At 43.6% G+C, this 23754-nt stretch overlaps 2 pseudogenes; both read right to left on the bottom strand.

Annotated features, from left to right (window-relative positions):
* Positions 1–11284: 11284 nt before the first annotated feature.
* Positions 11285–12220, bottom strand: LOC148090549 (olfactory receptor 3A3-like; annotated as a pseudogene).
* Positions 12221–18631: 6411 nt separating this feature from the next.
* LOC107540215 (splicing factor 3A subunit 2-like) lies at positions 18632–23458 on the bottom strand (annotated as a pseudogene).
* Between the last annotated feature and the right edge of the window lie 296 nt (positions 23459–23754).

Below are 23754 nucleotides of genomic sequence, written 5' to 3'. Positions count from 1 at the left end.
AAAGTGGATCACAGACCTAAATAAAAACACTAAGCTATAAAAACCTAGATGGCCTTGAGTTTGGTGGTGATTTTTAAATTTTTTTAAAAAATCCTCACCCAAGGATAGTTTTTCCATTGATTTTCAGAGAGAGTGGAAGGGAGAGAGAAAGACATCAATGTGAGAAATACACATCAATTGGCTGCCTCCCACACACACCTCAACCAGGGCAGGGGATCCAGCCGGCAACCAAGCTACTTGTCCTTGGCTGGAATCGAACCCGGGACCCTTCAGTCAGCAGGCCAAAGCTCTAACCACTGAGCCAGATTGGCTACGGTTAATGATGACTTTTTAGACATAGTACCAAAGGTATGATCCATGAAGAAAAGAATTGATAATATGGATATTATTAAAATTAAAACTCTCGCTCTGCAAAAGACACTGTCTAAAGAATGAAAAACCAACTACAGAATGGGAGAAAAATATTTGCCAAGACACATAAAAAACTGCAAAGAACTTTTAAAACTTGACAATAAGAAAATAAAAAATCTGATTAAAATGGGCAAAAGAAAATGGAGACTAAAAAAAAAAAAGCTGGAGTAGCAATACTTATATGAGACAAAATTGACTTTTAAAGGAAGCTATAGTAAGAGACAAAGAAGGATGTTACATAATGATAAAGGGATCAATCCAACAAGAGGATATAACCCTTGTAAATATTTATGAACCCAACATAGGAGCACCTAAATATATAAAGCAAATCTTGATGGACATAAAGGGAGAGATAGACAGTAATACAATTATAGTAGGGGACCTTAACACTCCATGGACATCACTGGATAGATCTTCCAGACAGAAAATCAATAAGGAAACGGCAGCCTTAAGTGACACATTAGACCAGATGGATTCAATTAATAGTTTTAGAGCATTTCACCCCAAAGCAGCAGAGTATACATCCTTTTCAAGTGCACACAGAACATTTTCCAGGATAGACCACATTAGGCCACCAAACAAGTCTCAATAAATTTAATAAGTTTGAAATAATATCAAGCATCTTCTCTGACTACAATGGTATGAAAGTAGAAATCAATTACAAGAAAAAAGGGGGAGATAAATGGTGATAAAAAAAAGAAAGAAAGAAAAAAAGGCGAAAAAAAGAAAAACACAAGCACATGGAAGCTAAATAACATGCTACTAAACAATGAATGTGTTAAGAATGAGATCAAAGAAGAAATCAAAAGATTCCTTGAGACACATGAAAATGAAAACACAACCACCCAAAGTCAATGAAACACACTGAAAGCAGTCTTAAGAGGGAAATTCATTAGCAATACAGGCCTACCTCAGGAAACAAGTCTCAAATAAACAATCTAAATTTACACTTAAAGGAACTAGAAAAAGAAAAACAAACAAAGCCAAAAGTGAGTAGAAGGAACGAAATGATAAACATCAGAGTGGAAGTAAATGAAAGAGAGCCTAAAAAAAATACAAGATTGCCCTAGCCTGTTTTGCTCAGTGGTTAGAGCATCAGCCTACAGACTGAAGGTCTCAGGTTCCATTCCCACCAAGGGCACATATCTCGGTTGCAGGCTTGATCCCTTGCCCCAGTGGGGGTATGTTGGGGATGCAATCAATCAATGTGTCTTTCTCACATCTCTCTCTCTCTCTCCTCCCTCTTCCACTCTCTCTGAAAAGCAATGGAAAAACTATCCTCCGGTGAGGATTAAAAAAACAAAAAGTAAAAGATCAACAAAACCAAGAGCTGGTTCTTTGAAAAGTTAACACTGATAAACCTTTAACCAGACTCATCAAGAAAAAAAGAGAGAGGACCCAATTAAATAAAATCAGAAATGAAAGAGGAGAAGTGACAACTGACACCACAGAAATACAAAGGATTATAAGAAAATACCATGAACAATTGTATGCCACAAGGTGGAAAATCCGGAATGGATAAATTGCTAGAAACACACAATCTTCTAAGACTGATACAAGAAGAATCAGAAGTCTGAACAGATTGATTACAACCAACAAAATTGATTCAGTACAAAAAATTCCAGTAAACAAAAGTCCTGGACTGGATGGCCTCACAGGTGAAATTTACCAGACATTCAAAGAAGAATTAACACTTATACTTCTCAAATGATTCCAAAAAATTCAGTAGAAGAGAAGGCTTCCAAACTCATTTTATGAGGGCAGCATTATCCTGATTCCAAAACCTGACAAAGACATTACCAAAAAAAAAAAAATTATAAGCCAATATCCCTGATGAACATAAATGCAAAAAATCCTCTACAAAATATTAGCAGACCGAATCCAGCAATATACTAAAAAGATCATACACCACGAGCAAGTGGGATTTATTCCTGGGATGCAAGGTTGGTACAATATCTGCAAATCAATTAATGTGATACATCACATAAACAAAATGAAAGATAAAAATCACATGATCATATCAATAGATGTAGAAAAGCATTTGACAGAATCCATCACCCATTTAGGAAAAACTCTTGCAAAGTGGGAACAGAGGGAACATAACCTCAACATAATAAAGGCCATATATAACAAACACACAGCTAACAATACTCAATGGAGAAAGACTTAAAGTGTTTCCCTTAGGATCAGGAACAAGACATAGATATGCACTTTCACCACTTTTATTCAACACAGTATTGGAAGTCTTAGCCACAGCGATCAGACAATAAATAAATAAATAAATAACATTCAAATTGAAAAGGAGTAAGTAAAACTGTCATTATTTGCAGATGAGAGAATCCTAAAGATACTACCAAAAAACTGAGAGCTTATACATGAATTCAGTAAAGTAGCCAGATACAAAATAAATATTCAGAAATCGGTTGCATTTTTGTATATCAACAATGAACTATCAGAAAGATAAACTAAGAAAACAATCGTATTTACAATTGCATGAAAAAATAAAATATTTACCTGTACTCATAAAATTATGACACTGAAGAAAGAAATTGAAGAATATACAAATATGGAAGCCTCTATCATGTTCATGGGAAGAATTAACACTGTAAAATGTCCACACTACATAAAGCAATCTAAAGACTTAACACAATCCCTATTAAAATACCAATGTCGTTTTTCACAGAACTAGAACAAATAATCCAAAAATATATATAGAACCACAAAAGACCCCGAATAACCACAGAAATCTTGAGAAAGAAGAACAAAGTTGAAGGAATCACACTACCTGATATCAAACTAAACTACAAGGCCATAGTAATCAAAACAGCCTGGTGCTAGCATGAAAACAGACATGTAGATCAATGGAACAGAATAGAGAGCTCCAAAATAAATCCATGCCTATGTGGTCAATTAATATATGACAAAGGAAGCAAGAACATACAATGGAATAAAAACAGTCTATTCAGTAGAGCGCATTGGGGAAATTGAACAGGTACAAGCAAAAAATGAAATTATATCACCTTCTTATGCCATATACAAGAATAAACTCAAAATGAGTTAAACATGTAAATATGACTCAAAACCATAAAACTCCAAGATGAAAAGACAACCTACTAAATGTGAGAACATATTCACCAATGATACATCTGATACGGGATCGATAACCATAATTTGTAAAAAAGCTCATATAACTTAACACCAAAAAACCAAAAACAATCAAAAAAACCCAAACAACAACAACAAAAAATCTAATTTAAAAATAGACAGAGGACCTGAATAGACACTTCTCCCAAAAGGATATAGAGATGGCCAATAGACATATGAAAAGATGTTCAACATCACTAGTCATCAGAGAGATGCAAATTAAAACCACAATGACATATCACCTTAAACTTGTTAGAATGGCTACCATCAACAAATCAACAAACAACAAGTGTTGGGGAGGATGTGGAGAAAAGGGAACCCTAGTGCCCTATTGGTGGGAATGCTGGTTGAGGTAGCCACTATGGAAAACAGTAATGAGGATCCTCAAAAAATTAAAAATAAAATTGTCTTAAGACCCAGGAATTCCACTTTATATAACCCGAAAATACTAATTCGAAAGAATATATGCACCCCTATATTCATATCAGCGTTATTTACAATAGTCAAGCTATGGAAGCAACCAAAGTGCTAATCAATAGACGAGTGGATAAAGAAGCTGTGGTACAGCCCGGCCAGGCATGGCTTAGTGGTTGAGCATCGACCTAGGATCTAGGAGATTGTGGATCGATTCCTGGTCAGGGCACATGCCCGGCTTGTGGGCTAGATCCCCAGTCGGGGGTGTGCAGGAGGCAGCCAATCAATGACTCATCATTGATGTTTCTATCTCTCTCTCTCTCCCTCTCCCTTCCTCTCTCTAAATCAACAAAGATATATTAAAAAAAAAAAATAAGAAGAAGCAGCAGCAGCTGTGGTACATATATGCAATGGAATATATATTACTTGGCCATAAAAAAGAATGAAATCTTACCATTTGCAACAGCATGGATGGACCTAGAGGGTATAACAGTCAATGAAATAAATCAGACTGAGAAATACAACTATCATATGATTTCACTTATATGTGGAATCTAATGAACAAAATAAACAAACAAAATTGAAACATAGACACAGAGAATGGTCTGGTGGTTGCCAGATTGGAGAGGGGTTGGGGAATGAGGAGAAAGATGTGAAGGGATTAAGAAGTACAATTTGGTAGTTACAGAATTGCCATTATGATGTAAAATAGAGCACAGGGAATATAGTGAATAATATTGTAATAACTATGTATGGTGCCAGGTGGGTACTGGAAATATTGGGGGGAACACTTTATAAAGTATATGATTGTCTAACCACCATGCTGTATACCTAAAACCAATACAAAATAATATTGAAAGTAAACTGTAACTGAAAATTTTAAAAAATAAATTGAACCATAAACTCTGAAAAAGCAAGAAAACAAAGAAAGAGGAGACAAAGTGCTAATGAAAATAAAAAGGAGGCTGAAGATAAGGATAATAACAGTTACAGTTTTTAATGCACATTATAAATCTTACTACTTCTAATTTTTTTTAAAAATATATCTTCATTGAGTTCAGAGAGAGGAAGGGAGAGGGAGAGAGAGATAGAAACATCAATAGTGAGAGAGTCTCGATCAGCTGCCTCCTGCATGCTCCCTGCTGGGGATCGAGCCTGCAACCCAGGCATGTGCCCTGACCGGGAATCGAACCTCGATCTCCTGGATCCTAGGTCGATGCTCAGCTGCCGAGCCACATCCGGCCGGGCCTAAAATTTTTTTAAAAAGAAATTCAGTAGGCTAGATTGGTTTTCCAGTTTAGACTGTTCTTGTGGGCCAGGAAAGAGTAGATGTGAGGGGCCCTGTTGGGCTGGCCCCCTAGTCTACCTCCCACTACCTCCACCTCACCTGAGGGGACCCCAGCTTTGACCAGTCAGGCTTGAGATAGTAGATGATGCCATCCAAGGCGCCAGGCAGCAGCACTCCACGTACCAGCAGCACAACAAGGACCACGTAGGGGAACGTAGCAGTGAAGTACACAATCTGGGGGGCCAAGTTGCTCAGAGGGGCCCTGCAGCACCCGCCACCCTCTTAGAAGCCCCCAGCATGAGCAGGGCAGGCTACGGTACCCCGCCAGTGGACAGTGTGTTCAGAGGTAAGGCATGAGGCCAGCCAGCAGCCTCCCCTTAAACTCCTCAGAGCCATTTCTCCTTCCAAAGGCAGCCAGGTGCTTGGCTGGGGCATTAGCAGCCCCACAGCAAGCACAAGTCAGCTGCAGAGGAAGGGGAGAGGCAGGGCCCTCCCCGGGCAGAGAATGGGACAGCAGCCTGGAGGCAGGTTCTATGTGTCCTGTGTCCCTGACTCCAGGTCGCCATCTGCAGAGAGGCGGGGTCCTTGGTAGCTGGGATTAGAAGTAGGCCAGCCAGAGACAGGCAAGAGTGAGACAGACGGCAAAGGCCTCTGCCTTCCATCCAAGTGGGACCGCCAGCTCGGGAAGCGGCTGCTCTTCAGACCCTGCTGGGGAGTGAGCCAGCCTTCCAGGGACCTGGCCATGTCCCACAGCCCTCAGAACACTGTCTTATTATGGGTCTGTTCACACATTTGTCTCCTGAACCTGACAGAGAGCTTCTGGGGCGAGCATGTGTCTAGACTCCACTCTGGGCCAGGACAGACATGCGAGAGAGAGCCATAGAGCAGGTCCACCCAGACTGTCCAAGCAGACTCAGATGGTGAGTGAGGAATAGAGAGGAATGTGGAAGGAGGGGAGGGAGCGGGGATGCCCAACACAGGGGAGGGGCAGCTGCTGCCTGGGCCTCTCCAACCAGAAGGAAGGCTGTTAGACCTGGATTTGGAGGGTGGGGAGGACTACGAAGCCATAGGGTGGGGATCAAGTGGCCTGGATTGAAGTACCTGCCCCCTCTTCAGGTCCGGGTCCTGGCCCTAACCCAGTCACCTCCTGTTGCAACAGTGGTTCCTGGCAGAGATTCCCCCCAGCCCTGCCCACCTCCAGCTGTACCTTTCCTGTTGACTTGATCCCCTTCCAGACACAGAAGTAGACCAGCACCCAGCAGGCCAGCAGACACAGGGTCACCTCCCAATTGAGGGCCCAGGCACCGCCAGCTCCTGTGAAGCTGCAGGACTTTGTTCCTGGGGGAAGAATAGCCTCTGAGGCCTGTGCCAACAGAGTAAAAAGCTCCTGGGAGCTCTCCCAGGGGTGGTGGTCCCCCTCCTGCAGCTCTTGTGTAGCTTGTCCCTCCTGAGCACCTGGGCCAGCCCCAGGGCGAAGCCTGCCACCTGGAGACACCACAGAGTGTGTGCCTGGAGCCGGGGAGCCCCAGAGCCCATAGGTGGAGGCTGTGGGGCTGGCAGGTATCCCAGCACTCACAGAAGCAGTACCTCCATCCCAAAGCTGGGAGGCCTTAAAGAGTGACAGTGCCCGGAATGAGAAATGGTGCTGAAGGAGCAAGGCCCATCCATCCCGGCTCCTGCAGGGACTGGGCTGGGGGTACCCGAGGGCAGGCAGGGCCCCGGAGTGACTCCCGGGGGACTGGCCCAGAGGCGCCTGGCTAACTCCCAGAACTGGATGACCAGCGACGGGCAGGCAGCAAGCTGGTCACACGTGAGGTTGGCTGGACTGGCACGGACACAGGCTTCGAGGCTCACCCGCAAGCTCGGGGCAGCGCAGGCGTGGGGGGAAACAGCCACAGCCACATGCCCGGGGGCCTCACAAGACGGGGTTCCGGTAGGCGGCAGCTGGACCTGTCTGCGCAGGCGCCCTGGGGAGTTTGAGTGACGTCCACTAGGGGGCGGAGCTTCTGAGGGAGGCTCATTCCCTCAGAGGTTAAGCGGGCTCTCGGAAGGAAGGGCCGAGGAACCATGCAGGCTGAAGAGCGAGGAGCAGGCGGTGTGGCTGAAGATGCGGAAGGCCAGGGCAGTCCTGGTGACCCTGGCAGCTCGGATGGCTCTGGAGGCCTGGAGGACCCCACTAGAGGTGGCTCGGGAAAGGCCGGTGCTGTAGCTAGTGGAGGGCCACATGTTGTTTGGGAACTAGACGCTCCCGGGCCGGTCGAAGATGCCTTGCCAGGACCCTGTAGGCATGCTGGGTGCACAGCCAGATGGCCAGGAAGACATGGGCTCCAGTTGTATCCTATTTGAGGAGTGGCCGGGCGAGGCAATGGAACGGGGGAGGAGGGGGTCCGCCTGAGGGTACTGTGTGAGGAGGGGAGGGGAGACCTGGGTGGCTGAGGGGATGGGCCAAGGGTCGCTAGTTGGTGACGGGAGACGGCCTGAGGGACCAGGAAGGAGGAAGCAGCTGTGAGGAGTTAACATGAGGGAGTGGTCTGAGGGGACACAGCAAAGTCTGTATTGGATGGTGCCTTAACTGAATCTCCACTAGCTCTCTCATGGTGCCTTTCCCATCACCCATGGAAGCAGAGATGGCCTGCAAGTTCCTGGTCCCACATGCCCAAAACCACGGAGAGGCGGGTGTGAAGGAGCTCATAGTGTCTGACAATCTTCTAAATATGTTAGTTCTAAAGAGAGCCAAGTGGGGACTGGTGGCAAGTAGCTAAGGTTGGTCTCAAGGAGGGTCATTCTAATAGTGAATTGAAGACACCCAAAGGTCACGTCTGAGGAGGTACTCCTGCTGTACTGAGCCTGTCACCAACTGAAGGGGCAGAAAGAGCTAGGTGCAAAGTTATCATATTTAACATGATTTTCTTTTTTCCCTCATTTAGCTGCCTGACTGGTGAAGACACTATTGCAATCCGAAATTCTATCACCTCCTGTCTTGACCAGCTTTCTCCGTTGGTTTTGCCCCCATGTTTTTTCATTGAGCCGATAATGGAAAAGGAGGATTAGACTAACCTAGAGTCCCTCCCTAGGCAGAGCATCCTTCCCTGGGGCAATTCCCTACAGGAGTTGCCCCTTTATTATGGGGGCCTAATTGTTTGCTTGTATTGGCCCTTTGATGCTCTCAACTCTTGTTTCCCTGCTGCTGGAAGAGGGGCTTCTAAATTGTGTGTTACGACAGAAAATACAACTGAACTGCCACTCTTGTCTGAGTTTATTTTTAGTTACCGGGACTCCACATTTTCTTCCCCTTGTCCCCTGTTTGGAAGGGAGGTATGGATTCAGCCATTCTAGTCAATTGAAGACAATTTAGGAAATGGAAGAAAATGAATTGTGTCATGTCATTCAGTGTTAACCGCTGTCAGTATTTGAAATAATTTCTCAGTTTTATAATTGCATTTACATGTTAAATGCACAAAAATAACATACAACGTATAATTTTTGCGAGTTCAAGATTAAATTTTTTCTCAACTATTTTCATTTAACATACGTGCTTTTCCTCTTTAAAGAAAAACTTGAAATACATGTCATTGGGTGCATAAAAGAAGCACAATAACTTGATTGTTGAACATTGAATGTTTCCATATTTCCCTCCTATTACAAATAATGATTCGATGGAATTCTTCTATATACTAATGCCTGATTGGCTATTTCCTCAAGGTAGATTCCAAAAGGTAGAATTACTGGGATAAAAATTTATGTTTCTATTTATGTATTTATTTAATTTTTTATTTTTTAAAATGTTTATTGAATTTAGAGAGTGAGAAAGGGAGAGGGATTGAGAGACAGAAACATCAAGAGAGAGAAACATCGATTGGGCATCGAGCCCACAATCTGGGCATGTGCCCTAACCAGGAATGGATTTGTTCGACACTCAGCCACTGAGCAATGCTGGCAGGGCTCTATTTACTTTTTAAGACTGTTAGTCTATACTATACAATTGCTATGCAGAAAGTGTGCCCTCCCACCAGAATTCTTGTTTGCCCCCAATTTCTTTCTTTTTTTACCAGTGGTCTTGATTCCTGCCAAAATTAAAAAACGAACAAACAAACTACTTAGTTTGTTTGAGAAGATAAAACAACCCAGCAGTACTAGAATGAGAATTTTGTCTCTTACGTCTGACTTACAGACAGCTGCCTTCTCACTGTGTCCTTACATGGCCTTCCCTCTGTTTCAGGGAGAAACATGAGGATAAGAAGCAAATGAGAGAAGGTTAGGGGATGAATGCATTAGAGGACTGTCGCCTTGGGGATGCTTGAGCATTTGGTTTTTAAAAATATATTTTAACTATTATAATTGATGCCGTAATAAATATTTTGTTTAAAAAAGATAGTATACACACATTTATGTAAATATACACAGCCCTGGTTTTAGTGGTGAGAGTTTTCAGATTATTGAGTTCATGATTTTGCAGGAAGTATAAATTCCCTCATGATACATTTAGCCAGATCTCTGTGATTTTGCTCCCTTACCTGGTTAGAGAATGAGGCAACATTACTCTACCATGTAGTGGAGCGAAGGATGGGGAGAAAGGCCAAGATATGTGGGTGCAAAGTTGATGTCCAAAATCAAACACAAGTGCCATGTCCTCATGGGAAGATAGGGTTTATCAGCCAGGACATGAGCAGCTGTGTCCTAACGGACGAAGCCTGATATGTGACTGAAGTTGAGAGCCAGCAGCCAGAGTCGAAGCAAAGAGTATATGAAGAACAAGCGTGAAGTTACTTGGATGACCCCAGTCAGAAGAAAAAGAAAGCTGGTCGTGACCTTGCTTTTTACAGAAAGTAAATTTCTGAAAGAATCAAAGTTTAAATGGGGAGAAATGAAAGCATACAATTAAGTAGAAAGTGCAAAACTATAAAAATAAAGGAGAAACTGATGAAGACATTTATGCATGATACAAAACCCAGAAGGCATGTATGAATAAAAATGGATCAATGTCTGACAACAAAGAAATGTTAAGTGTATTTATAGCAGACAATACCACAAAAGCAGCAAGTCGGGAATCAATTGGGAAAACTATCTGTCAGGCAAATAGTAAACAAAGCAGGATACAAATCCAGAACACAAAAAAATAATGTCAATGTCTAAATGCACAAAAGTCTGAAATTCTGTTTTGGAAGAAAACACCAAAAAGAAAGTGAAAAGACAAACAATTTAGAAAAAAAGTACTAACCCAAATAGTAAACAAAAGTCAGTACCTTGAAACTGAAAATATCTTTTAGAAATCAATACATAAGAAGACAAACAACCCAGAAGAAAATTGTAGAAATGACAGGAACATGGAATTCATGCAATGAGAATTGTAGACAACCAATTTAGATGTGGCATGACCCTATTTATGTAAAAAAATATTATATTAAAAATGCAGGTTAATATATCATAAGAAAAAATTGGGAAGAAAACACATAAAAGTGTTCATAGTGGTTGGTGCATAGACTCAGATTATGAGAAATTTTTACTTTCTAACATACCTTTGTATAAAACATGAATGATTTTATAAAAAGCATATATTACAGTTGAAAAAAAATTAAAATATCTAAGCATCCAGAACTGTAAATACATTCTTATTCCAATTGTGTTTCCCTGCTCTAAATATACATGTACATACATCTGTAGTTCAAAAAGAAACCTGAAGGAAACCATCAATGTTCACAGTGGTTCTCTCTGGGTGGTAATGTTATGGGGCATATTTTTTTCATCGTTTTATAAGTTTCTGTGACTGCACAACTTATCCAATGACCATGTTTTACTTCCATCAGTGGAAAACAATGTTTTAGAATAGAAAACATGCAATAGAGATACTTGAGCTTTGTTGGAAGGGGGGATGAGGGGGCCTGGCACACAAAGTAGGATTCTCCAAATGTACCATCTACATTAAATTCTAAGCTCTGTGTTACTGGACTTGCTCCCAAAGCATCCGGCACGCATGTGCCAGCCCCACTGCGGAGCAGGAGCGTGGCCTTGATTTGATGCGACCAGTGTCTAGAAGGCACTTTCTTTCCCAAGGACCTTGAACAAAGCCCTCTTCACCTCCTTGTTTCGCATGCTGTAGATGATGGGGTTGAGCATGGGCGTGAGGACCACATACAGCACAGAGAGCACCCGGTCTCGCAAGCCAGAGTATGCAGAGCTGGGCAGGATGTAGCAGAGGACTGAGGTGATATAGAAAATACAGACCACAGTGATGTGAGCGCCACAGGTGGAAAAGGCTTTTCTTCGGCCCTGGGCAGAGTGAATCCTGAGAACAGCAGCTACAACGTGTATATAGGAGATCACGACCAGGGCGCAGGGGGCGAGAGCCACCAGGAAACTAAAGAAGAACAGGGCGAGTTCATTTGCCCGCGTACTGGAGCAAGAGAGTTTGAGCAGTGGAGGGAGGTCACAAAAGAAATGGGTGATGAGGCGAGGCCCACAAAACTTGAGTAGAGCCGCAAGGATGGTGTGGGTGAGTGCATTGGCCAAGGCAAGAAGGCAGGAGATTGAAGCCAGTCCTGTCCGGGTTCTTCAGCCCATGAGGACTAGGTAGTGTAGCGGCTGGCAGATGGCTGCGTAGCGGTCATAGGACATGGCTGTGAGCAGGAAGCACTCCCAGGGTGCCAGGAAGTGGAGAAAGAATATCTGGGTAAGACAAGCACGATAGGCCATGGTCCGCACCGGTGCCAGCAGGTGCACCAGCACCTGAGGCACCGTGTTGGAGATGTAGGCAGTGTCCAGCAGTGACAGGTGGGCTAAGAAGAAGTACATGGGCGTGTGGAGTCGGGAGTCCACTGCGATAAGGCTGACAATGCCCAGGTTCCCAACCACAGCCACTATGTAGACCAGCAGAAAGATGGCAAAGAGCAAGGGCCTCAACTCCACTGTGTCAGTCAACCCTTCCAGAAGAAACTGGGACACTAGGGTCCCATTTTCCAGCTGCATGGAACCACACACAGAAACCTGCACCTGTAGAGTCCAACTCAGAGTCAGATGAGGGTCTAAGTTTGGAGTCTCAGTCTGTAAAAGGGAGTGGGGAGGACGGAAGGTCCAGAGACAAGGAAGACAGGTTTCACGCTTACAGGAATACGACTAGAATTAGAGCAATGAGGTTAGGCTCAAGAGGCAAGTGGTAAGGCAGAGGCCAGGAGAATGGAAATGGTAACCCCATCAGCCTCCACAGCATGAGGAGGGGCACAGGCCTTGAAGTCACAGTGCATGCAGCTCCTGTAAGGATATGAAAGTCAATCCCTCAGAAACTTCTCCCTGAATAAATGACCCTGGACCTGGTAATTATCTGAAATGGCCCCATTATTTCACCATCACCAACCCAGCAAACCCCAATTCAGCATCAGCGATAAGACATCAGTCAGGCCCCTCCTCCTTGTCTGAACCTTTCAGCGCCTCCCACATCACTCAAAGTCAAAGCCAAAGTCCTCCCCACGGTGTGCCAGGCCCTCTGTGATACACGCTCTCCTCTCCTCTCTGATCATCAGGCAAGAGGTCCGTCAGCTCCTTGCCTGCATCTGCAGACTTATTCCCAGCGGCCAACATCCTTGCCTACTTCCTGCCCTGGTGGAAGAGGGCTCTGCCCTCTCATCCAAGGCTAATTTCTCTAGCTGCTCTCTTGGTCTCAATCCCCAGACATTCTTTCACATGCGAATGTCCTAAATGCCACGGAATTGTTTGCTTTAAAATGGTTACTTCCATGTTATGTCAATCTTGCCTCAATAAGAAAGAAAGCAAAATAAAGACTTTTTCAGACATAAGAGCAGAGATAATTTGCTGTCAGCAGAAAACCTGCACTCTAAGAAATGTTAAAGACAGTTCTCCCCAAGGAAGGGTTATACCAAATGGAAACTTGGATCTACATGAAGGAAAAATGAGTCCTAGAAATAGAAAATATGTAGGTAAATATAATTTTTCTCATTTAAAAATTTCTTTAAATATTAGCAAATTGTTTAAAGCAAAAATATTAACAACATAGTATGGGGGTTATAACCACCGCATAAATAAAATGTATGACAACAATAGTAAGAAGGACATGAGTGGGTAAGTATATTGTTATAATGTCCTTACATCATATGTGAAATGATTTTAAATTATTTGAAGGTAGTCTATAATAAAATGCATATTAGAAATACTAGAACTAAATATGTGTTGGAGATAAAGTAGAATTCTCAAAGTTATACAATCTAAAAGAAGTCATGCAAAGACAGAAAGAGGAACACAGAACACAGGGGAGACATATTTTAAAAATAGCAGGATGGCCCAGCCGGGCATGGCTCAGCGGTTGAGTGTCGACCTAGGATGCAGGTGATCAGGGTTCGATTCCCGGTCAAGGCACATGCCCGGGTTGCAGGCTCGATCCCCAGCCAGGGGCGTGCAGGAGGCAGCCGATCAATGACTCTCTCATCATTGATGTTTCTATCTCTCTCTCCCTCTCCTTTCCTCTCTCTGAAATCAATAAAGATATATTTAAAAAAATAAATTAAAAAAAAAAAAAATAGCAGGATGATAGGTTTAAACTCAGCCATATCACTAATTACATTCATTGTAAATGGTCTAAATGCTGCAATTAAAAACTGGACATTGTTAGTTTCGATACAAGGGCAAAACAAAACTCTATGCTAAGCATAAGAAATCCACTATAAATATAAAGACATAGATATGATAAAAGTAATAAGATGGATAAAGATATGCCACGCAAACTATAACCATAAGAAAGTTTGAGTGGTTCTATTAATAGCAGGCCAAGTAGCCTTCAGGACCAGGAATATGATGAGATGGAGTGCATTTGCCAGTGACAAAGGCGTCAGTTCCTGAAGAAGACATAACAACTCTAAATATGTATGCAGTACAAATAACAGCTTCAAAATGCATGAAACAAAGCTCACAGAAAAGAAACGAAAAAGAGATAAATCCACAATCAGAGGCACATATTTTAACACTCCTCATTTAGTAATTGATAGAGCAATAGTGCAGAAAATCAGACATAGGAGAACAAATTAAAATCTAAATGAGTAGTAGGAAAGAAATAATGAAGAGCAGATATGAATAAAATGCAAAATGGACAAATGATAGAGGAAAATACTTGAAACTGAAAGCTTTTTTAATACCAATAAAACTGATAAAAAGTAACTAGACAATATTAGGAATGATAGTTGTGAACAAATTGCTAATTTAGATGAATTGGACAAATTCCTTGCATGACCCAACTTCCCAAAACTGACTCAAGTAGAATTAGAATACCTGAATATCCCTAAATCTATGAAAGAAACGGAACAGAAAACTCCAGGCTCACATGGCTTTATTACTGAACACTACCAAATAATTTTCCCAGAAAGTAGAGGAGGGGAAACACTCCCCAAATCATTTTATGAGGCCAGCATTACATAATACTCAAAGCAGATAATGACACTGCAAGAAAAGAAAACCACAGACCAATATTCTTCATGAAGTTACACACAAAAAACTTAATTAAATATTAGCAAATTTAATCTGGCAAAACATAAAGAGGATGATACATCATGACCAAGTGAGATTTAGCTCAAGAATAAAATATTGATCTCACATTAAAAAATGAATCAATGTCTCCATTATATTAGGAAAATAAAGGACAAAATACGGTCATTTCAATAGATGCAGGAAAAGCATTTGACAATATTCAACCACCACTCATGAAAAAAACTCTCAGAAAACTACAAATAGAAGGAAACTTTCTTAATCTGATCAAGGGAATCTACAAAAATCCTACAGCTAACATGATACTTAATGGTAAAAGACTGAATTCTGTTGAACATTGTCCTAGAAATCCTAGGCGGTGCACTATGAAAGGAAGAGAAAGAAAAGATACAAATTGCAAAAAACAAAGTAGAATTATCTTTATTCAGAGATGACATGTTTGTGTAGATAGAAAATCCTATCTACAAAAAAGAAAAGTGAAATCTTAAAAATCACTATCCTTTATAATGGTGTTCCAAAACATGAAATACTTAGTAATGTACTAATAAAATGTGCAAAATCTTTACAGTGAAAGTTGAAAACTGTTGATAATAGAAATTAAAGAAAACCTGCATCAGTGGAGAAATATGTCATGTTCATGGATTGGAAGACCCAGTGTTTATTCTTAAGTCCTATGTTCTCACCACACTATTCTATAAATTTGATGTAAACCTAATAAAAATCCTGACTTTGCAGAGATCGACAAACTGATTCCAAAATGTATGTGGAAATGCAAAGAACCTAGACTAGGAACATCAAACTTGAAGGAGGAGAATAAAGTTGAAAGAGATAAGTATGACTAAAAGAGAATACAGACAAAATGGAAAGCTCATACTTTGCCAGTGGAAATGTAAGTTGGCGTAATCATATTGAAAAACAGTTCTTCAGTTTCTTATAACGTTAAACTTACACTTAACCCTATGGCCCAGCAAGGCCACTTCTGTTATTTACCTGATAATTAAAACCATACGTCCACACAAAGATTTGTACATAAATCTTCATATCAACTATATTCATAATAACCCCGATTTGGAAACAACCCGAATGTCCATCAACAGGTGAATGGCTAAACAAGTCATGATACATCTGTGCAGTGGAATACCACTCAGCAATAAAGAGGGATGGATGAGTGACTCCTGCTAGGATTGCCCCCAGGCCTGTGCCCCACCTTGTCTTCGCAGATTCAGATTCAACGGTAGGTGGGGCTCAAAGAAGAGGAAAGGCCAGGGTTAGCCCAGGGGCGCCTGTCACTCCCAGAACTCGATGACAGGGGACCAGGAGTCAGAAAGTTTGTTTCACCTGAGGATGGCCGGGCTGGTGCTGGCACTGGCTTTGATGCTCGCCCACAAGCTTGGGGCTAGTCCAGATAAGCTGGAAGCTGTCACCTTCCCAGCAACCACAGCTCTAAAGCCCAGAGCTTGTCTATCTTGCCAAGAAAAAAACGGCGGCGGGGTCTGTTCGCGCAGGCGCACTGGGGTTACATAGCGCTCTATGGGGCGGAGCTTCATGCAGGAGTCCTCATTGGCTAAGCAGTTTCGGTGGTGGGGCGGGGGTCTACGGTGGGGTGGGGGTCTATGGGCCCAGAGGGCAGGAACCAGTTGCATTCTTTGACTCAAAAGGGTCGTTTACGCAGGCGCCCTGGAGACACCGAATAGCCTCGCGCATGAAAGGGTGGAACTTCCTGAGAAGGCCTTAGTCCCTCATTCCTGGGCTAGAGGGCCAACGGCTTCAAACTGGACTGTGAGAGGAACAGGGATTTGCAGCAGCTATGCAGGCTGCAGGCGAAGATGCAAGTGGTACGGCTGGTGCAGGCGATAGCCTCAGTGGCCCTGAAGACCAGGGTGGCACCGGAGGCCCTAACAGCCATGGTCTTCCCAGAGATCTGGAAGGCCAGCGTGGTCCTGGCGGCCTTGCTGGTTCCGACATCCAATATGGTCCTTGCAGCCCTCCTGGCCAGTGTGATACTGGCGGCCCCCATTGCCAGGGTGCCCCCGACAACCTGGGTGGCCCTGGAGACGAGGCAACGATGGGATCATCAGCCATAGGTGCGCCCACTGTCGCACAGGAAACACATGCTTCTAGGCCAGGTAAAGATGCAACATCAGTGGCGGTAGGACAAGGAAACCGAAAGATAGCCTTGTATCCTTTCCGACGAGCCCCTGAAGCCTGGTGGCAAGGGATGGCCCACGGACATCCCTCAAGGCCAGGGCTGGCTTTTGAGAACGGGGCACAGGGCAGCCTGCGGGGGACAAAAATGGGAGCAGGGAGGGGAACCCGGGATAGCCTGGTGGGAGGGGAGTCGACACCTGAGGAGGCTGGAGGGTAGCGAAGCAGGTCTGAGGAGTGGTGGAGGTGGGACGGGATGAACTGAGTGAGGAGGAAGGCAGGCCAAGGTGGCCTGAGCTGGCAGCACTGGGTGTTTGTGTGTGTGTCAGGGGTGGGGCTGTTGGGGGGTAAGTTGGGATGGACGACTTGACGGGGAGCCTGGGGTGAAGGTCAGCCTTTGAAGTATAAAGAAACCTGAGGCACTGGCAAATTCAGCTGCGGATGGTGCCTTAACCACATCTGCAGCAGGCTAACTGTGCCTTTCCGGTGCCCCCTGGAGGCAGAGATGGCCCGCATGTCCATGGACCAAGATGACCAACACCACCTGCAGGCAGTTCACAAGGAGTTCAAAGTGAAGGGCAGCGTCTTGGCTGTGTCAGTTGTAGAAGGAGCCAAGATGGGGTGGGGGCAAGTGCTCAGGGCCTAAGAGCCAGTCTGTAATAGATTACAGATTGGTTCTATAATGGATACAAAGAGACACTCAAATGTTAGATCTCAGGAGGGAGTGTGGTGTGCTGGGTGTGAGAAGGAGTCATTACCTTTAACTTGATTTTTACCTCTCACTTTTAGCAAATGGACTGCCGAAGACCCTGGTATGCTCCGAGTTTCTGTCGACGCCTTCCTCGAAAAGCTTTCCGTGGTGATGCGGAACATTCAGTGCATTTGGCCTCTTTTTCCACCAAGTCTGGGCCAGGAAAAGAGGGCTGGGACCTAACCCCATTACCTCTCCTAGGCACTGTACAGGAAATTGATTTCTGGAGTAGTGCCACTCTCTTACTGGGGCCTCATTGTTTGCCTATACTGGCATTTGGCTCTTTAAGCCCACTTGTTTTGTTTCCCTCTTGCTTGAGGAATGGGATAATTAAATGTTTTCTACTGCAGACAACAAAACAGCCATTATTCTGTGTCTGACTTTCTTTTAAGCTACTGTGCCTGAACGTTTTCTTGCCTTTGTCCTCACATTGGAGAGGTGGGGAGGTTCTGGGATTCAGATAGCAGTACAAAGCAACTGAAGCTATTAGGAAGTGGAAGAAAATGAAAATCAATTGTGTTCCAATGTTCAGCATTAAATACTGTCAACATTTTGCAATACTCTGGTAGTTTTATACTTGTATTTATATATTAAATGAATAAAGATAATATAAATATATAAGATTATTAGTTATACGTATGTTTTTGAAAGTTTAGCATTAATTTCTCCTGAAAATATTTCATTGAACATGTGAACATTACTTCTTTTAAAAACATTTTTTCCCCCAGGGAGACCATTTAGTGAGGTCTGGGGACAGGACACAGCCCTGTAAAAAACACCAAACTTCTATGGGGTGGGGCAGGGAAGACAGGAAACAGGGAAGCTGAAACGCAAGGAGAGAGGGATTGACTTTTCGGTTGGCCAGGGGAAGGGGTGGAATGTTCCCAGAGTCCTCAGAGGGCAGGAAAGGGGCCTCCCTATCAGGGCATGGGGGTGGGGATAGATCCCAGCATTGGAAGAGTGAACCCAAAAAGGCTGGGGGTGGGTCTCAGGGGTTAGAGGTCAGGATCATGGATGCCTGGGCCTGAAGAATGGACCCCAGTGCAGGAGGATAAACCCCAGATGTTGGTGAGTAGACCACTGGTGCCAGCAGGTGGACCCTGAGAGCTGGAGAGGGGCAGCTGGAGAGGACTCTGGGTCCGTGAGGGTGCAGGCCTACTGGGCGGCATGGGAGGCAGAGGCAGGCCTCCTGGCAGGGGTAGAGACAAAGACTCAGGCATTTGTGCCACCTTAAGGTCAAACCAACAGTGAGGATGGCAGCTGCTTCACCCCAGGAGGCCCTGCAGGGAGGCTCAGCAGGGAGGTGGCTTCCCCATCTTAAAGTGGAACTGAAGGGAGAATTGCTTGGTTTCCCTGTTCCAATGAGTGCAAAAGTTGTTCTTGGCCTTGTGAATCTCCTTATTCGGCACCTTGAAGGCGATGGTCTCATAAGACTCCACGGCCATCAGCAGGTACTGCCAGAGTGGGTCTGGGGGATCAATCTTCTGCTAGTAGGCAGACAGGAATCAATAGCCCTGGGTGATCTCAAGGTAGTAGAACTGGAAGAGTAGGCTCTGCTGGCCCATTTCTGTGTCCTTATGTGGCAGGATAATAAGAAGCTAGGAAATTTCCTGGGCAAGTGGGGTGGGGAAACTGAGAGAAGATAATTAAACAAGGCCAAACAATTTGAACAACTTACAGCCAGCTAGTGAATGGCAAGACCTTATTTTTCCTAATCAAGGACACTTGAGAGCAAATGTTTATACCTCTCCTCCCTAACCAGAGAATACATAGCATAAGTCACCCTGGTCAGGGGGATGGAGGACAGAGACCCAATTAATGCCATTTGTGCCAGCCAAACACAAGGATAGATTAAGTCAGGGGAACAAATATCAAAAATCCACTTAGAGCCAGACAGACCCAAGATAAAAGTAAAACAGTAAAGCAGACCAAAGAATAATCACAAACTCCCCTATACGCTCTTTTGATGCATCAGCATATGAAAAATGCACCTGGAAAGCTGATGAATATTCTACTAAAACCCTCCCCTAAGATTCTCGCCCACAGAAAAACAAATAAAAGCCCTCAAGACAAAGACCCAGTTCCGGCTCACTCTAGAGCAAGCCTATGCCCTTTCTTGGGCGTAAACTTTTTACTTTCTCCTAAACTCTAAGCGTCCCCAGGAGACTTGCAATGAGGGGAGTAGTGAGCAGTCGCAGCTTGTTCCAGGCTAACCCCCTGATCCTTTCTCCAAGGCTCCCTGACTTGCCAGTGAGCTTAACAGCAGCCACACCTTGGCAAACTTCTTTCCTATAATGTTTCTACCCTAAGCCCTCCCTTTGTCTTGCTGTCTCCAGCTTTCATAAGCATACTCTCAAAACCACCTGAGGCAGACCTGCTCCATGCCAGTCTGTTTCTGTTCAGTGACACTTCTGCTTGGTCACTTTGCAGCCCGTGTGGTCAATCTTCACAAACTTCTTCACTTCCGCCTTGACCTTCTCTGGCACCAGCTGGGCAGGGGAGCTCCTTAGCCTCCTTTGCTTTTTGCCGGGCCAAGTTGGTCTGGTGCTTTTTCCCCTGAGTGTGTATGAGGTAGCTCCCTTCATTCTTATAGAGCATCAGGCACAACTTGCATTCATAGGAGCCCAGGTCCAGAATCAGTTTACTGCCTTGGCCCCATAGGTGGACTGCTGAAGCTGCTGGCAGCTTCAACACTTAGGTCAGATCACAGAACTCCTCTGTTCTAAACCTGCTCTGGGCTCCCCTCTCACTCAGACACAGCCACAGCCAAATCCTTTATAGTGGCCTACAAAGCCCTATGTGACCCTGCCCTTGCCCTCTCTGGCCTCCTCCCCTCCCCTCTTCACCTTGCTAACTCTGATCCAGCCACATTGGCTTCTTCTCCTTTCTGAGACACACTAGGCCCACTCCTGCCTGAAGGCCTTTGCACTGGCCCTTTCCTGTCTGGAACTCTCTTCCCCTAGGGATCCACCTGGCTTACTCCCTGACCTCCTTCAGGTACTTCTCAGATGTCATCCACTTAGAGAGGCTTTTCTGGCCACCTCATTAAAATTGCATTCCACTTCTCCCACCTTCTGCATTACTTATTACCCCATGCAGTATCCCCAGCTCCAAGAACACTGTTTGCCTGGCACAGAGTAGCCCAAGACACACTTGCTCTTTAGTCAGACCACGGTCTCTCTCATCCCAGTCTCATCAAAAGCCATTCTCTTGACCCAGAATATTCATGGCCTGCCCTGTTCCCCTCTTTTGTGTTAATGAGTGGGGGAGGGGAGAAGAGGTTGGTACGTTCACCATGATGGACATACGACAGGGACAGGAAGGAGTTACCAGATTTTAAAAAGTTTGGGTGCATTTAAGCCACTGGAGGGTGAGGGGGTTGAACATAGTGATTGCATAATTTGCCTTTTGTTTTAGTAGGTTTTCTCCTCTGTGTTTAACATAGCCTGAGGGAGGCCAGGGCAGAAGGCCAGTGATAGGTTGGCCACATCCTGGGGGACTATTTGCAGATAGAGATAGTAAGGTGGAGATAAATTAAATAAATAGGTGTTGGGGGTATAAAAAGCAATGAAAGCAGGCCCTGTCCTAACACTTGGGCATAAGGGCAGGAGAGGAGGCTGGGGGTATTATTGCTGCTGGGGTGCGGGGCTTGGTCTTGTCACCCTTTTCCCCACCCTCAGGGCCCAAAACAAGGCACTAATGAAGGGGGCCCAGGTGTTCCTGGGGCACATTGCTTGGGTGACCTCACTTGTGCAACCCAATCCTGAGCCTAGCCCTTAGACCCAGGCTTGAGGCCCACTCCCATTAACGAAAGAATGTCTTAGGACTGAGAAGCCCCCTCCTCAATGGTTCTGCCACCCTTAGCTGTTGCTGGACATGAGTCTGAAGGTCTCTTCCAGCTTCTGGCACAACTTAGGTGAAGTAGACAAATTCTTTGAAAGACACAAACTACCAAAACTAAGACAAGAAGAAAAAAGAATATCTGAGCAACTTTATATCGAATCAGGAAAATGGATTCATAGTTTAAAACCTCCCCATAAATAAAACTCCAGGGTAGGTATTGTATATATTATACAATACTGTACCAAATATTTATAAATATTGTACCAAATATTTAAGGAAAAAATTGTGTTAGTCTCACACATATTTTTCAGAAAATAGAAGAATGGGAACAATATTATCATGAAAAAAAACTAGACAAAAACATAAGCAAGAAGACAACTACAGAGCAATACCCACTATGAACACTGATGCAAGAAAATTAACAAAAAATTATAAATCAAATTCAACAACATATTAAATGACTAATGCATCATGATCAAGTGTTGTTTATTTAGAAATTCAAGATTAAATAACTAGCATAGCCTAATTTCAAAACTTACTCTAAATGTAATCAAGATGGTGTGGAACTGGTGCTAGGGTAGACACATAGATCCATGGTACAGAGTTGAATGTCCAGATGCAGACCCAAACATATATGGTCAATTGATTTTTGACAAAGGTGTCAAAGATAATCAGTGGGGAGAGGATAACATTTTGAACAAATGGTTCTGGAATATCCATATGGGAAAAACAAACCTCAACCTCCCTGGGTACTGATCTTCTGTCATGCACAAAGATTAAGTTAAAATGGTCATAGCTCTACATGTAAAAGCTAAAACTATAAAAATGTAAGGAATCAGGAGAAAAGTCTTTGTGACCTTTTGGTAGGCAAATATTTCACATGTGAAATCAATATCAAAAAGCATGCAGTCAGGTTATATCACTACTGTGTTCATAATTGTATGAGTTTCCCAAGGCTGCCATAACAAAGTACCATCATGTACTGCATTATGACATTTCAGTCAATGACAGACCACATATATGACAGTAGTCCCAAAAGATTATAATGGAGCTGAAAAATTACTGTCTCCTGGTAACATCATAGCTGTCCTGACATCATAACACAATGGATTACCCACATGTTTGTGGTGATGCTCGTGTAAACAAACTTACTGCGCTTCCAGTTGTATAAAAGTACTTGATAATGATAATAAACAACAATGTTACTGGTTTATGTATTTACTATACTTTTCATTGTTCTTTTACAGTGTACTCTTTCCATTTATTAAAAAATTTTTGTAAAACAACATGCCCTGTTATGCCAGTAGCAGCTTCATACATCTTGTGTTTACAGCCTCTAGACTGCATCATCTCCTCTTGTGTTTGATTGAATCTCATGTTGTCTTATAAATTTTGTGTAGCCTAAGTGTACAGTGTTTGTAAAGTCTACAATAGTGCACAGTAATGTCCTAGACCTTTGCATCCACTCACCACTCACTCAAAGAGCAACTTCCAGTCTTGCAAGCTCTATCCATGGTAAGTGTCCTGTACAGGTGCACCACTTTTTACCTTTTATACTGTATTTTTACTGAACCTTTTCTATGTTCACATATACAAATACTTACCATTGTGTTTCTTACCATTGTGTTACAATTGCCTACAGTATTCAGTACAGGAGCACGCTGTACAGGTTTGTGTCCTAGGAGCAATAGGCCATACCATCTAGATTTATGTAAGAGCACCCTATGATGTTCACACAATGACAAAATCACGTAACGACACATTTCTTCAGAGTATATTCTCGTTAAGTGGCACAAACTTTGTGCCTTAAAACAAGAGAAATTCATTCTCTCACAGTTCAGGAGGCCAGGAGTCCAAAATTCAGGTGTTGGCAGGGCTGATTCTTTTTGGAGGCTCTGAGAGAGAGTCAATTCCATGTGTCTCTTTTTATTTCTGGTGGTTACCTGCAATGCTTGGCATTCCTTACCTTGTAGACTCATCACTCCAACTCTTCCTATCTTTTCACATGGCCTTCTCCTCTCTCTGCCTCTGTGTGTTCACATGACTTTCTTATAAAGATATCAATCATAGGAGTAGGGACACCATAACCCAGTATGATCTCATCTTAAATAATTATATCTGCAAAGGCCCTATTTCCAAATAAGACCACATTCACAGGCACTGGGGATTAGGACTTCAACATATCCTTTTTGGAGGACACAATCTAACCCATAACAATCCTCCATTATTTTCCATTTAACTCAGAGCACAAGCCCTATTATGACCTCCGAGGCCC

This window comes from Miniopterus natalensis, chromosome X, assembly GCF_054644295.1.
Source record: "Miniopterus natalensis isolate mMinNat1 chromosome X, mMinNat1.hap1, whole genome shotgun sequence".
NCBI classification, from domain to species: domain Eukaryota; kingdom Metazoa; phylum Chordata; class Mammalia; order Chiroptera; family Miniopteridae; genus Miniopterus; species Miniopterus natalensis.
This window is presented reverse-complemented; position numbering and strand designations above follow the sequence as displayed.